Source organism: Muntiacus reevesi, chromosome 13 (genome assembly GCF_963930625.1).
Source record: "Muntiacus reevesi chromosome 13, mMunRee1.1, whole genome shotgun sequence".
Lineage (NCBI taxonomy): Eukaryota > Metazoa > Chordata > Mammalia > Artiodactyla > Cervidae > Muntiacus > Muntiacus reevesi.
Window position 1 is genome coordinate 10,046,366 of NC_089261.1, and position 12,220 is coordinate 10,058,585.

The window sequence follows — 12,220 nt, forward strand, 5'->3', positions numbered from 1 at the left end:
GAAGGAGGATATTTTAGATGGAGGGGACAGCCTGGGCAAAGGCCTGGAGGCCAGAAGACACAGCTGGGCGGATGTGCAGATATTTTAGCAAGGCTGCAGTGTAGGGGGCATACAGTACAGTGAGGAACGAGGTGCTCCCTTGTCTCCTTTCCCCTTTGAGGCCTCTTGGACCCCTGGCTGGAGCCAGCACAATGTTCAGGGGCTGACCCGCCTGGTGGTTCTATGGACCGTGGCAAATCCATCTTGACGCCGGCTCCATTCACATAATGTGGAGTTATTGGACACAACCAAGAGGAAGGAATGGCTGGATCAAGGCTGAGAGTTGGGAGGCTAGGGGGCAGTAGTATGAGGGTCTGACCTCAGGGAGGTGGGCTTTGGGGAGAGGTGTGGGATGGTGGCACTGAGCCTGTATATGGGGTATAAGTGAGCAGCTCTGGGGACATCCAGCTGCCTGGAGGGATAGAGGGATGCCTGAAAGATGAGATCCCTACATACCTACTGAGGCCTGAAATCACACCATTTAGCACATCATGGACTCATAGACCTTCAGAGGTGCAGGGGCCTTTTGAGATCACCTAATCTCTCCTGGCAGCACTTTGGAATTATATGGGGGTCTTTGGAAACTACTGAGGTGGGAAGTGGGTGCCAGCTCCAGAGTCTGACTGTCAGGACTGGGTTATGAGCCCCACCCTCCATTTTAACAGCAGAGGAAACTGAGGTCCAGAGAGGAGAAGAAACTTGCCCTCCAGGTCATACACAGTCAGTCAGTGGCTGGCACAGAGCATGATAAATCAAGGTCAGGGGCTCTGGTGTTTGGGGTCCTGATCCTTCATCTCGTGACCTTGTGCAAGTCACGTGGCTGTCCTTGACTGTAAGATGTGGATACTAACAGAATAGATCTTACAGGGTTGCAGTGAGTGTAAAAGGACATAGAAATATATGATATAAATAGCCCTGAGCATGCGCTTTGGCACACAGTAGGTATTAAATCATGGTAACCTCCCATAGGAAAAAAATCCCAAACTTTGCAAAGGCAGTGGTGTGGTACCCCTGCCCTCTTCTCCCCTTCCAGCCCTCTCTTCCCCAAGTTTTGATTGTCGCTGTCCCTTGCCCTGCACCTGACCCGGGTCCACCAAGCATTCTCCCCACCTGTCCACACCCAGTCCACCCAGCCGGTTTCCTGGGCAACCCACCCTGACGTCACTTGCAGCTCTGGCGGCTGGCCCAGGAGCTGAAGCAGCTGGTGGCCAGATCATGTTTCCAGGTGAACCCCCTCCCCCACTCCAGCTCCCCACCCCCAACCTGGGGGGTGTGGGTGGGACAGCGGGGGAGAAATAGAGCAGGGCTTGGAGTCAAGGAGCTGCTGGGAATGGCGTGCATGGCGGGCAGCCTGAAACAGGGCCAGCATCTGTCCTACATAAGGCGGCGGGTGGCCTACTTGAGCCGGCGCTGGATCTCCCCGGTGGGCACCTCTCCCAGGCTCTGGGTAGGTGTGGGTTGGCTCCTAGAAGTAGGCTAGGGCCCGGCTATAATCAGCTCATCCCACCAGGTACATTTGCCAAGGTCTCTGAGCCCTCTGAAGCTGGCATTTATTGAGCACTTACTGTGTTCCAAATCTCTTCCAAGCAATAACTCAGTCTGCTCTCACACCAGCCTATAAGGTCCTTGTGATGCACAGACAAGAAACTGAGGCACAGAACCAGGAAGATAAATTCCCAAGTCCACAGGCCAGAGCTAGAATCCCATCCAGGTGTTGTGGGACTGGGGTTGTGTGGGGTGGGAAGGTCACACAGACACAGCCTGAGTGTGGTGGGAGGAGTTCTGGCTGCTGCTTTGCATTTCTTTAGGGATCCTGAGAAGTTTCCTGGAAAGCAGGCTCCTCAACTTGCTGTGTGATGGACATATGACAGCTGAGGGAAATGTCCCTCCCAGGGCTGAATTCCTCCAGCTGTAAAATGGGACTGCTAAATGGGCCAACCTGCAGGGAAGCTATCAGGCAGAAGCAATGAGAGCTTATTAAACTGCTTCGAAAGTAAAAGACAAGGTGCCATATAGTTTGATAGAGTCAAAATTGGGACCTCAGGTGATACTGTGCCTGTTTCCCCATCCATCTATTAAGTGGTGGGGAGGGGGCACCAGTGCCTACCTCCCACGTGTGTGGTGAGGATCTCCTGAAGTGAAACTTACAATGAGCTCAGCATCGGGCCTGGTTATGTAGTTAGTGCTCCACACATCTCAGCTGTGATGCCAAAAATCCGCTGCTGCCAACAGCAAGACTGGGGCAAAAACACTTTGGAGTGTCACTTCACGTCTCTTAGCCTCAACTTCCTCTGTAAGTTGTAAGTATAATGATAGTGCCTGCTATATCAGTTTGTTCGTCTGTAAAATGGGGGTGATAATACCTATCTAATAGGGTTGTGGGTGAGGATTCTGTAAAGTACTTGGTTACATAAGTGTTAGCTCCTTTTATTTATTTTTTTAACAAATTCCTCATTGGGGTGTCTCCCAAAATAAGTGAAACAATGCACAGAACGCACCTAGCTTGTGCTACCGAATAGGTGCTCAATAAAATGATACAGATTTTTCCACTCTTCCTGGTTCCCGACAAAGGGACAAGTACTAGCATGCCTTATGCCCCCAATCGGGGCCCCTACAACCGGCGCCGGCGCGCTGCAGGCCGGGAGTTGCAGTCCTCGCGAGGCAGGCCCCGCCTCGCCCCTGCTTGGGGGAGGAGGTTGGAGAGCCGCCCTGCCGGCCTTTGAATTTTGCCGCGAAAAGCGCGCGTGGCGGCCCCCAGCCCCGCCCCCCGCAGGACGCGGCGCCGCGTCACCCTGGTAACCGCCTCTCGGCCGCCACTGATTGGACTAGGCTCCAGGGGGCGGGAGGGGGGCGAGACGCGGCGGCGGCTGCCGGCGCTAGAGCCTGTCAGTCGGGCCGGAGCGGAGCAGCTAGCCGGATAGCAGAGCCGGTGGCTCCGCTGAGAGGCTGCGCGCGGCACCCGGGGGAGGCGAAGAGCAGGGCACGCCGCTTGCGGGGCGCGGCGCGCGGCACCCGGGCCCGAGGCGAGGCGAGGCGCCGGCGCGCGCCAGGCGGCGTAAGGCTGAGGCCCCGGGAGCTCCAGCGCGCCGCCGGGGGCCATGGGCGCGTGAGAGCCCGGCGCGCGCCGCTTCTGCTGCAGCTCGAGAGCTCGAACGCCCAGTGCACCATTCTCCGGGCCGTCCCCACATCCGCCCAGCGCCACTTGGACTGGTTATTTCTCGGCACCGAGGCCCCTGGGGCTGCCCCCGGGGCTGCACCCGAGCCTCCACCGCCCGCTGCAGCCGCCGCGGCTGCTGCTGCTCTCCGGCTTCCCCTCCCCCAACACCCGGGGCTCCGAGCAGGAGGAGGAGGGGCCGGTGCGTTCTCGCCACCGCTCTTTGCAACCTGCGGGGGCCGGTGCATGCCCGGCGAGAAGCCGGGCCGTTGCAGGTGCGTGCAGCCTCGGAGGAGACGACCCCCCCACCCCCACCCTCGGGCGAAGAGAGCTGCAAGCCACGGGCAGGCGGTCGAGCGAGAGGAAGCAACAAAGACAAGCTGCAGCTGGGGCCGGCTAGAGGGGCCGCGGCCGCCGGGCTCCTGGCGCGGGCGGAGAGGGCGCCCCGGGGAGCTGCAGCCCTGATCAGGACCCGGAGGGGAGGCGCAGCGCCGCCCGCCGGACGCGGTGAGCACAGGCCCCGGCGAGGATGCGCCGCCTGAGCGCCCGAGCGGCTCGGGTGCCGGGCGGGCACGACCCCCGCTGAGCCGAAAGAACCCCCACCCCGGACTTCGGACGGCGCGGGCCGGAGCCTGGATAGACCTCACCGACAGCGTCCCTTCCCACCTGGAGAGAGGCATCGGCCCCCAAGGGGGGCTTCCTCAGGCAGCCTCTGCCACCTCTACATGGCTGCAACCCAGCAAGCGGAGAGTCGTCCCCGCTGAGACCTGGTGCCCTTCGACGGCCTGGCTGATTCGGTGAGTGCCACGGGGCTGGCTTCTAGGATGAAGCTGGGGGCACTCTCGGGTGTCGGGGCAGCCGGATTGGAAATAAAGAGGCCCTGGGCTGTGGGGGATCCTGAAGCATCCTTGTCTGCCCCTTCCCCTCCCCCCGCCCCCTCCGCACACAACTTGTCTAGACCGGCCTGCCTGCTAGAGTGGACATTGGGGGCCGATTGTGAGGACTCCGGCAGAGCCCTGGGTGGGGCGTTTGCCGGAGAGGAAAGGTCACCCCACCCCTAAAGCCAACAGACAAAGGTAGCAGCTCAGTCGTCTGAAAATTCCCCAGGAACTCCCGCGTCTTAGAGGGGTTAGGGCCGGCACTGGACACCTTGGGCTTCTCCCAAGTAGCCTCTGGAATCTTTCTTCAAGGGCCATCAGCTCAGAAGGGGACATGGAGTCCCGACCATGCCTGTGGCTACGTTGGCGATTGTGCCCTCTGAGGCTAGACTATATAGCAGGGTTCACCTGGCTGCCTGCATTCCTACAAAGAACTCGCCGGGACGAGCGGTTCCCCAGTGGGGTCGCCTGTGACGTCACTGCCAGGTCTCTGACGTCACTGGGGTTGCCGTGGCAACGCGACTTGTCTTGACCCAAGGCCGGAGGGGGCAGGGTCGTGGTAACTTGGGGCAAGGCTGGATGCCTTTGGGTCCTGGAGGGGTGAAAACAGACTTCCCCCACCTGCAACTGCAGTCCTCTGACCTAAATCCCCAGCGCCTTGATGGGGTGGGGGAGGGAGGCAGTGCCCGCTGTCTGTCCCTGTTAATGCTCCCCCCCCCCCAAAGACAGGTGTTTAGCTTTGCCAGTATAGCCTGGCAGTGCCCTGGGGCACAGGACTCCCAAGCTGAGCAACTCTGTGCTTTCAAAAGGAATGCTTCAAAAGAGGACAGCTTCCTGACCCCAGGCTGAAGTTCTCAGGGTCTCCAGAGAGATGCGGGCCCCCAGCCTTAAATCGGACTGCTTCTGCCTAGGGAAACAGGGATGACCGCCCCCCCCCCCCCCGCCCCCAGCCAGGGAAGGAACAGAGAAGCTGCTGCCTGCTGCCCCTCCAATCCCAGCGGTTACCCCTGCTGCTCAGTCCCAAGATGACAGGACCTTGGTCAAGCCTGGACTCCTGACTGCCCCACTCTCCTGTTGGAGTTTAAGATGATTTGACAAGCACAGTGTGGTGCTCATTAAGTTGAATGGAGGGTAAGTCAGGCCCATTGGTGCCAAGGTCTGGATAAGCGTGCCCCTGCCAGGGGCCAGCTTGGACGGGGGTCGGGCAGCAGCCTTCTCTTCCCCACCACACCCCAGCCCTGGCCCTGTTCCTTGTGAAGCCCAGAGCAGCATTTTGCTGCCGGCTCTTTGATTCCCCTTCTAAGTTCCTTCCAGCAATTGCTGCTGGTGTCGGATGTGGGTGAAACGGCTGTGATCACATTTCTAGGAAAGGGTTAGAGAACTGTGTCATTGCTTCAGGGGCGTGGAGTGGGGTTACAGCAGAGGGGGAGTGCGTGTGAGGTCATTACGAGAAGCCAGGCCCCGTCTCTACGCAGTGAGCACCCCCCCCCAACTGTGTTCTCCTGCCAGGCTCTCTAGCTAGATTAACACAACTAGTCGATAAATATCAGTGGATCTGCTTGGGGCGGGCTGGGGGGGGGGGGTGCTTGGCAGGGAGATATTTTCACCTGAAACGGTGTCGTTAAACACACAGGCTTCCAAGGACAGAGCAACGGCAGATGGGGGTAGAAATGGGAGAGGTGGGCAGAAGGGCTGTTTGTGCCGCCTCTCAAAGCTTCCCAGTTTAGAAACAAACTCAGAGTGTGCGCCAGAGACCCACAAACACAGGCAGTTGGAGGTCTTCCGTGGAGTATTTACACTTCCCCAGCCAAGGCGGAGGGAGCGGCTGTCAGAATTGGGCAATTCCTTCTGTTCCCTTCCCTGGGCTTGGCAACAACACTAGGCGACAAGCAGGAGGGAATGCCAGCTTACCCGGCGTCTCCCCCTGTGCCAGGCATCTTACAGGATCTCGGTGACTCCTTACAGTAGCTCATGTGCTGTCCCATTTTACGGATGAGGAAACTGAAGCTTAAACAGAGGTGCTCAGCCAGGCAGCCATAGAGGTTCAGCTGTGAACTGCCTTGACTCCTGAGTCCCCAGGTCTTCCCACCCCACCGGCCCCCCCTCCACCCCGTTCTGTAGGTAGAGGGAAGCACTGCCACTTGTTAGCCAGGGTCCCCCTACGAGTCAGGGGCCATCGCTATGGAGGGAGTCTGGCCTCACCGACGTGTCTTCCCACACTGAAACCCGGGGACCCCCTTGGCTGGCCCTCAGCTGGTGGCGAAGACAGGATGCTGGTGGAGCAGCTTTGGCTTCCCACTCAGTCTGCGAGTCAGGAAGGGCCCTATGCAGGGGGGCCATGTGACTCTCAGGCCAGGCAGGGGAGTAGCAGAGTGTTCTGGGCCTTGGGAGTGGGCCACGTAGCAGGCCTGAGTGCTGGGGTATGCTGGATGAGGGGACGAGGTGGCCCTGGGGTGAAGGTGGGGGGTTGTCCCAGAGACTTTAAGTGATAGGAGAGATTTAAGCAGGGGAGAAAATCCAGTGTGGGCTCCTCTGACTCGGACAGTGACCCTGGACATCCCTTCCAGTCCCATGCAGGGAGGGGCAGAAACCTCTGAGCAGTCTCCTCTCTCAAGGTTAGCTTCCTACCTCCCCGCCACCCCGCAGTAATCCTTATCACAGGCCTTAATTCCATATAAGCTCACCCACCTCCTATCCCTTCTGAGCTTCACAGTTGTGGACCAGGGCTGGGCTAGTCTGGGTTTCTTAACAGCCAGGGGCTTGTGATTAAAAGCCAGCTTGTGGGCTGTGTGACCTTGGGTGAGTAGCTTTGCCTCTCTGAGCCTCAGTCTCCTCATCGGTGAGGAGGACGGCGTCTGTGTTAAAGGATTCGCGGAGGGCTGAGGACAGGCAATGGCGTATCACAAGCCTTCCATAAGTGCACATGCTCAAGGCCAGTGGTGGCCTTATCCGCAGAACCCGGGCCTTGAATGGCTCTTCCAGTCCCGTCTGGAGCCAAAGATCAAAGACCCTAGGGGCAGGTCAGGGACCCTCATCTTTCCAGCTCCCTGTGCTGGGTCTCCCACCCGCCTTCCCAGGGCACCCCACCTGCTGAGCACGCGTGGCTCGCATCTGAGTCCCGGGGGGCCTGGGGCCTGACCAGGGGGCCCCCTTCCCCAATCTCCCTTCTGCCCCTTCCTCTCTCCAGCCCCTCGCAAACCGGGAGGAAGCGAGCAGAGCAGCTCATATTCATGAACCGTAATTCAATCAGGCGGAGATTCCTCTGGGCTCGGGGCGGGGGTGAGAACGGGGAGGCGCGCACAAAAGGGCCGCTTTATTACCTCCCGCGGGCCGGGAATTGCTGCTCTCCCCCAGCAGCGGCCGGAGCCGCCTTTATTGTGTTAACCCATTTGCGTGTCAAGAGCTATTGTGCGCTTTCTCTCCCGGTGCGGGGCGGGCTGTGCGCCGGCCGGTCACCTCCGTGGGCGCCGCCCACCGCCCTGATTGGTTGCTAAGTGATTTGCATCCAAGGTAATCACTTTTATCTCAGAAGGATGTCGACTATAATTATAAGCTACTGACATCTTTTGAAATCTGCCTAATGACTATTTTAGTCTTGCCCGGGCTGGGGGTGGGTAGGGGGTTTCTGGAGGCTGGAGGGGGTGGGGTGGAAGCGGGGAGGCTGGAAGCCGGATGGATTCCTCCCACCTGGACCGTTTAGTTCGTTAGTTGAGAAATAATCTGAATGTCTACTGTATGCCTGGAACAAAAGGCGGGTTGTGGATATTGGGGAGTTGGAGGCGCATTCCTGGGGATGGAGTTAGTACCATTTTAGAGATGGGAAAAATAGAGGCCCTGGGGACTAGCCTCCTGCCCGGAATTATACATCCAGTAAGTGGTCAGGACCTAAGTCTGTCTGACTCTTAAATTCATGTGCTGGCCACTGAAGTGGGGTGTAGACAGACATAATAATAGTAATCATTCCTGTCTGGTACCTCCCAGGGTTTATGTCATAACCTTAAGACATGCAGGTGCTGTTCCTACCTGCATTTGACCCAGGAGAAAACAGGGCCACAGAGAGGTTACATTACTGCCCAAGGTCACACAGCCAGGGAGGGGCAGAAGTGTGAGGTATGTTAGCATGATGGCCAGAAGTAGGGGTGCAGCATGGGCAGTGAGAAGAGGGGGGAAAGGTAAGCGTGGGTTCCTGCTCCCCTCTCCCCTGCCCCTTTGTGGTTCCATTCAGTAAACAATGGGCATCAGCCTGGGTTGAGGGTACCCTGCCAGTCACTGTGTAGGTGGCAAAGCTGTAAGGGATCAGATGGCCCACAGCCTCCACGGGGCTTAAGATGAGTCTGCAACTGACTTGAATTCTGCACAGAGCCAAAGTAGGGCTGGAGGAGAGACACTGAGCACGTGGGAAACTGCAGCTGGTCGTGGAGGGCTTTCTGATAGAGGAGGCTTCTGCTCTGGGCCCGGAGGACTGGCTGGATCTGCCCATTGTGGAGCGAATGGGGATGTCATTGGGAGGGAGTTGGAGAATGCAGGGGCATGACCAGAAGGGCAGGGAGAGCTTATAGGAGGGTGGAGGTTAAAAGGAATTAAGCTACAAGAGTGAGCAGGGCCTCGAGTGCTGAGCTAAGTACCTGGTTTGTCCAGAGGAGCAGCCAGAAGCCAGTGAAGGTGCCTGGCGGGGAGGGGTGCAGTGTGATCTGGGTGCCCTTAGGCCAGTCTGCCAGCCTTGTTGGGCTTCGCAGACTGAGATGAACCCTGGCTCCATTTTCATTGGCTGTGTGTCCTCAGACAAGTCACCTCACCTCTCTGGGCCTCACTTGCCTCATCAAGGGCATGATAGCAATTTTCTCACCGGCTTGTGGGTGGGATGAGGTTGAGTGTGTGGAAAGTTTGGGGGAACTCAGACTGAGCCTTTCAGAGCTAGGTGGGCTCAGTCCCGGGCCCCAGCCAGTCCTCCTGGCCCCACAGCAAACCAGCATCCCGTCGGCAGCAGCTGTTTGGGGCCCTGGGAGCCCCTGCCGTTGTGCAGAGGGCACTGGGGACAAAGGCCCGGGGGTCAGGGGGTAAGGCCGGGGCTGACTGGGAACAGGCTCCTGCGGATGGGGACTTAATGACTCAGGACTTAATGACCCAGAGTCTGTGGGGCGGGGCCTCCCTTGGAGGAGGAGGAGGGAGATCCAGCCACCAGCTGTCGGCTCCAGGATTCGCTGCCAAGGCAGGGGCAGCTGCCCCGCAGAGTCCAGGCCTGCGCTTGGCACGGGGAGAAGCCGAGGTGGCAGGGCCTCCTGGCTTGCAGTCCTCAGGCCTGAACTGGCGGCTCGGCTTTCCTGGTCCGCTCCCACATGACCTCAGTCTCCTCATCTGTCAGGTGGGCCAGAGGTCCACTTCGGAGGGCAGCTGTGCGGCTTGGCAGGAACCGACAGCAAGTGGGCAGTAAACAGGAACTGCTATTTTGGCTTTTTATTCATCCGTTCATTCAGGGAGATTCACTGCTCTGTGCTAGGCTGCCTGCCAGGAGCTGGGGATGCACAGATGAAAAAGCCTAGTTGCCTTGAAAGGTGATGAGGTCTCAGACACACACCATCCCAGTATGGTGGGTGGATCGCCATAATACAGGAATTCATAGTGTGCAGGCATGGTGCCAGGAGCAAGGTGACAACAGAGAACAAGACAGATGGGGCCCCTGCCCTCTGGGGCCCTCAGCCTTCCAAAGCCCACTAGGAAATGAGAGGTGGAAATAACTACTTCCAGCTTTAGTAGCCAGGGAGGCTCCCTGGAGGAGGAGGTACTCTCTGTTGTTAGCTTTGGGGACTTCTGTCTAAACACTTCACCGATTACGGGGATCATAGGACCCTACTGGCCATCTGTTTGCCAGACAGAGCTTTCCACTTTGGCATTTTAATCCTCTTATGGTTCCGGGAAGGGTGTTTTGGTCCCTGGTGTATAGGTGAAGGCGCTGAGGCTCAGCAAGGTGAAGCAACAGCCCAGGACCACATTGCAGGTCAACAGACTCCCCTTCGTCATCCACACAAGCTTTTTTATTTGTATTAAGTCTATTTTTGGGGGGAAACTGCTCTGGATCTTCCTTGCTGTGTGCGTGGTTTCTCTAGTTGCGGCAAGTGTGCAGGCTTTTCACTGTGGTGGTTTCTCTTGTTGTGGAGCATGGGCTCTACAGCGTGCAGGCTTCAATAGTTGTGGTACCTGGGCTGAGTTGCCTTGTGGCATATAAAATCTTCCCAGACCAGGGATTGAACCTGTGTCCCCTGCATAGACAGGCAGATTCTTATCCACTGGACCACAAGGGAAGTCAGGTCGGCACAAGCTTTTACTAGTCCCCTGCTTGTGAGGGCCAGTGGCTGAGTGGGGCTGTCACGAGAAGATCCTTGGGCAGAAACTGAGGAAATCCAGTTCCGGGCCAGCTGTTGCTTTTATGAGCTCATGACCTTGAGTAAGTGACCTTCCAGCCTGGCCTCAGCTGTGTCCTCTGTAAAATGTCAAGGATGGCAGATCCGTGGCAGGTCTGACTTGCTTTAGACTGCTGTGCCCTTGGCAGACATCGCCAATCAATTGCTGCCCTCTTTCCCCCCACTGAGTTCTTCCCCTGACCTTGGGTTCTTGCCAAGGCTCAGGGCAGGCTGCACCAGTCCATCAGCAGGGGCCTATGAGCTGAATGAAGGAAGGCCGCTTGCCTGCCTGGCCTCCGTGAGCTCGAGGGGTCCCTTCCACCCATCTCTGCAGGGTTGAGAGGACCAGGGTATCAGAGTGAGGGATTTCTGGGGGAGTCTCCTGAGGATGTGGGTGGTTCTGCAACCATGAGGGCTGTGGAGGTGTGAGTCTGTCTCTTCAGCTCCCAGAGAGACCCACGTCCCTGTCTGCACATCCCAGCACACGCTCAGCGTGGAGTGTTCAAGCATATTCAGGATGCTTTCAGTCTGGATAATAATAATGGCATTTATTGAGCTCTTCCCGAGAGTCAGGTCCTTCCTGGGCATCCTCTCATTCATCATTCCTCAGAAGCACCCACAGCGTGCCTCTCAACAGTCTTAGGAAGAAGTCTTAACCCATTTTAGACATGCGGAAACCGAGATGAAGAGCCAATAAGTAGAGTAGAGTTACGCACCTGCTGAGTGGCTGAGCTGGCATCATCCTGATCCAGGTCTGGAAGTCCACAGCCCAGTACAGACCAGGCAGCCTTCCTGGAGGAGGTGTCATGAAAGGCCAGAGCCTTAAAGGTCAGTGGACATCTGACCGGCAGAGCTAGGCCTTCTGGGCAAGGGAAGGGGTCTTTTGGGGTGGAGAGAACAGCGTGAGAAGCAGCTCAGAGGCTACAGGCAGGAGTGTTTAGGTTGCAGGACTAGGTTAGGCTGGAGGTGACTGGAATGTCGGCGGGGAGGGGACCATGGTGGCCTCGGCCCTCCCATAGTCAGGAATGATGGCAACTTTTGGAGCAGAGGAAATGACCCAGTCCTAAGTTTATTTATCAGCACCTCCACGAACCCTGGGTGAGGTCAGCCGACGCTTGGGGCTACCTCTGGTCAGCTGGAAACTTTAGCCTAGATCGTTGCCTGGCATATAGTAGGGGGGCATCCAAGAAATGTCTGTTGAATGAATCAATGAATGAAAATGCTCGCTGGATGGAAACACGCGTAGCTAGCCTCCCCAGCTGCAAGGGGGAGAGAGGCCGAGTCCCTCTCTCCAGGAAAAGCTGAACACCAGGCCTGGGGGCAAGTACCTGGGGTGGGGGCTTCCCACACTCCCCGCCCCTGCTGCCTGTCCCCAGAGCCCTCTTAGACCTTCCCGCCTGGCTGTCCGCTCTTTTCACCGCCAGGCGTGGCAGGCAGCCTGGACCCAGCGCTTATGGGGGGATAAAAGATGAAGGTTCATGACCATTTTTTAACTCAATAAAGGGAGAGACAAGCTGCAGGCTGCAGGCCGGAGATATAATTAGTTCGCAGCAGTGGCGCTTTCTTGATTTAGCTTCTAAGAGAACAAGACAAGGATGTTATACCCAATTAGCAGTAACATCCAGTCGGAGCCTCAATAGGTGAGATAACAAGCTATTTTTATGACTTTTCTTTTCCAGCTTGGATGGGGCAGGGAGGTGGTGGAAAGGGGGTATTGGGGCCTTCTTTTCATCAGGGAACAATTATGAGTG

General features: G+C 57.6%; 1 protein-coding gene across 1 annotated transcript in view; it reads left to right on the plus strand.

Moving 5' to 3' along the window:
• The first annotated feature begins 3,883 nt into the window (after positions 1–3,883).
• The window catches only part of FAM222A (family with sequence similarity 222 member A), a 59,304-nt gene continuing 50,967 nt past the window's right edge, over positions 3,884–12,220 (plus strand). The window contains exon 1 of the mRNA XM_065904557.1: positions 3,884–3,990. The gene's annotated coding sequence lies outside the window, so the exon portion shown is untranslated. The remainder of the gene's footprint in view (positions 3,991–12,220) is intronic.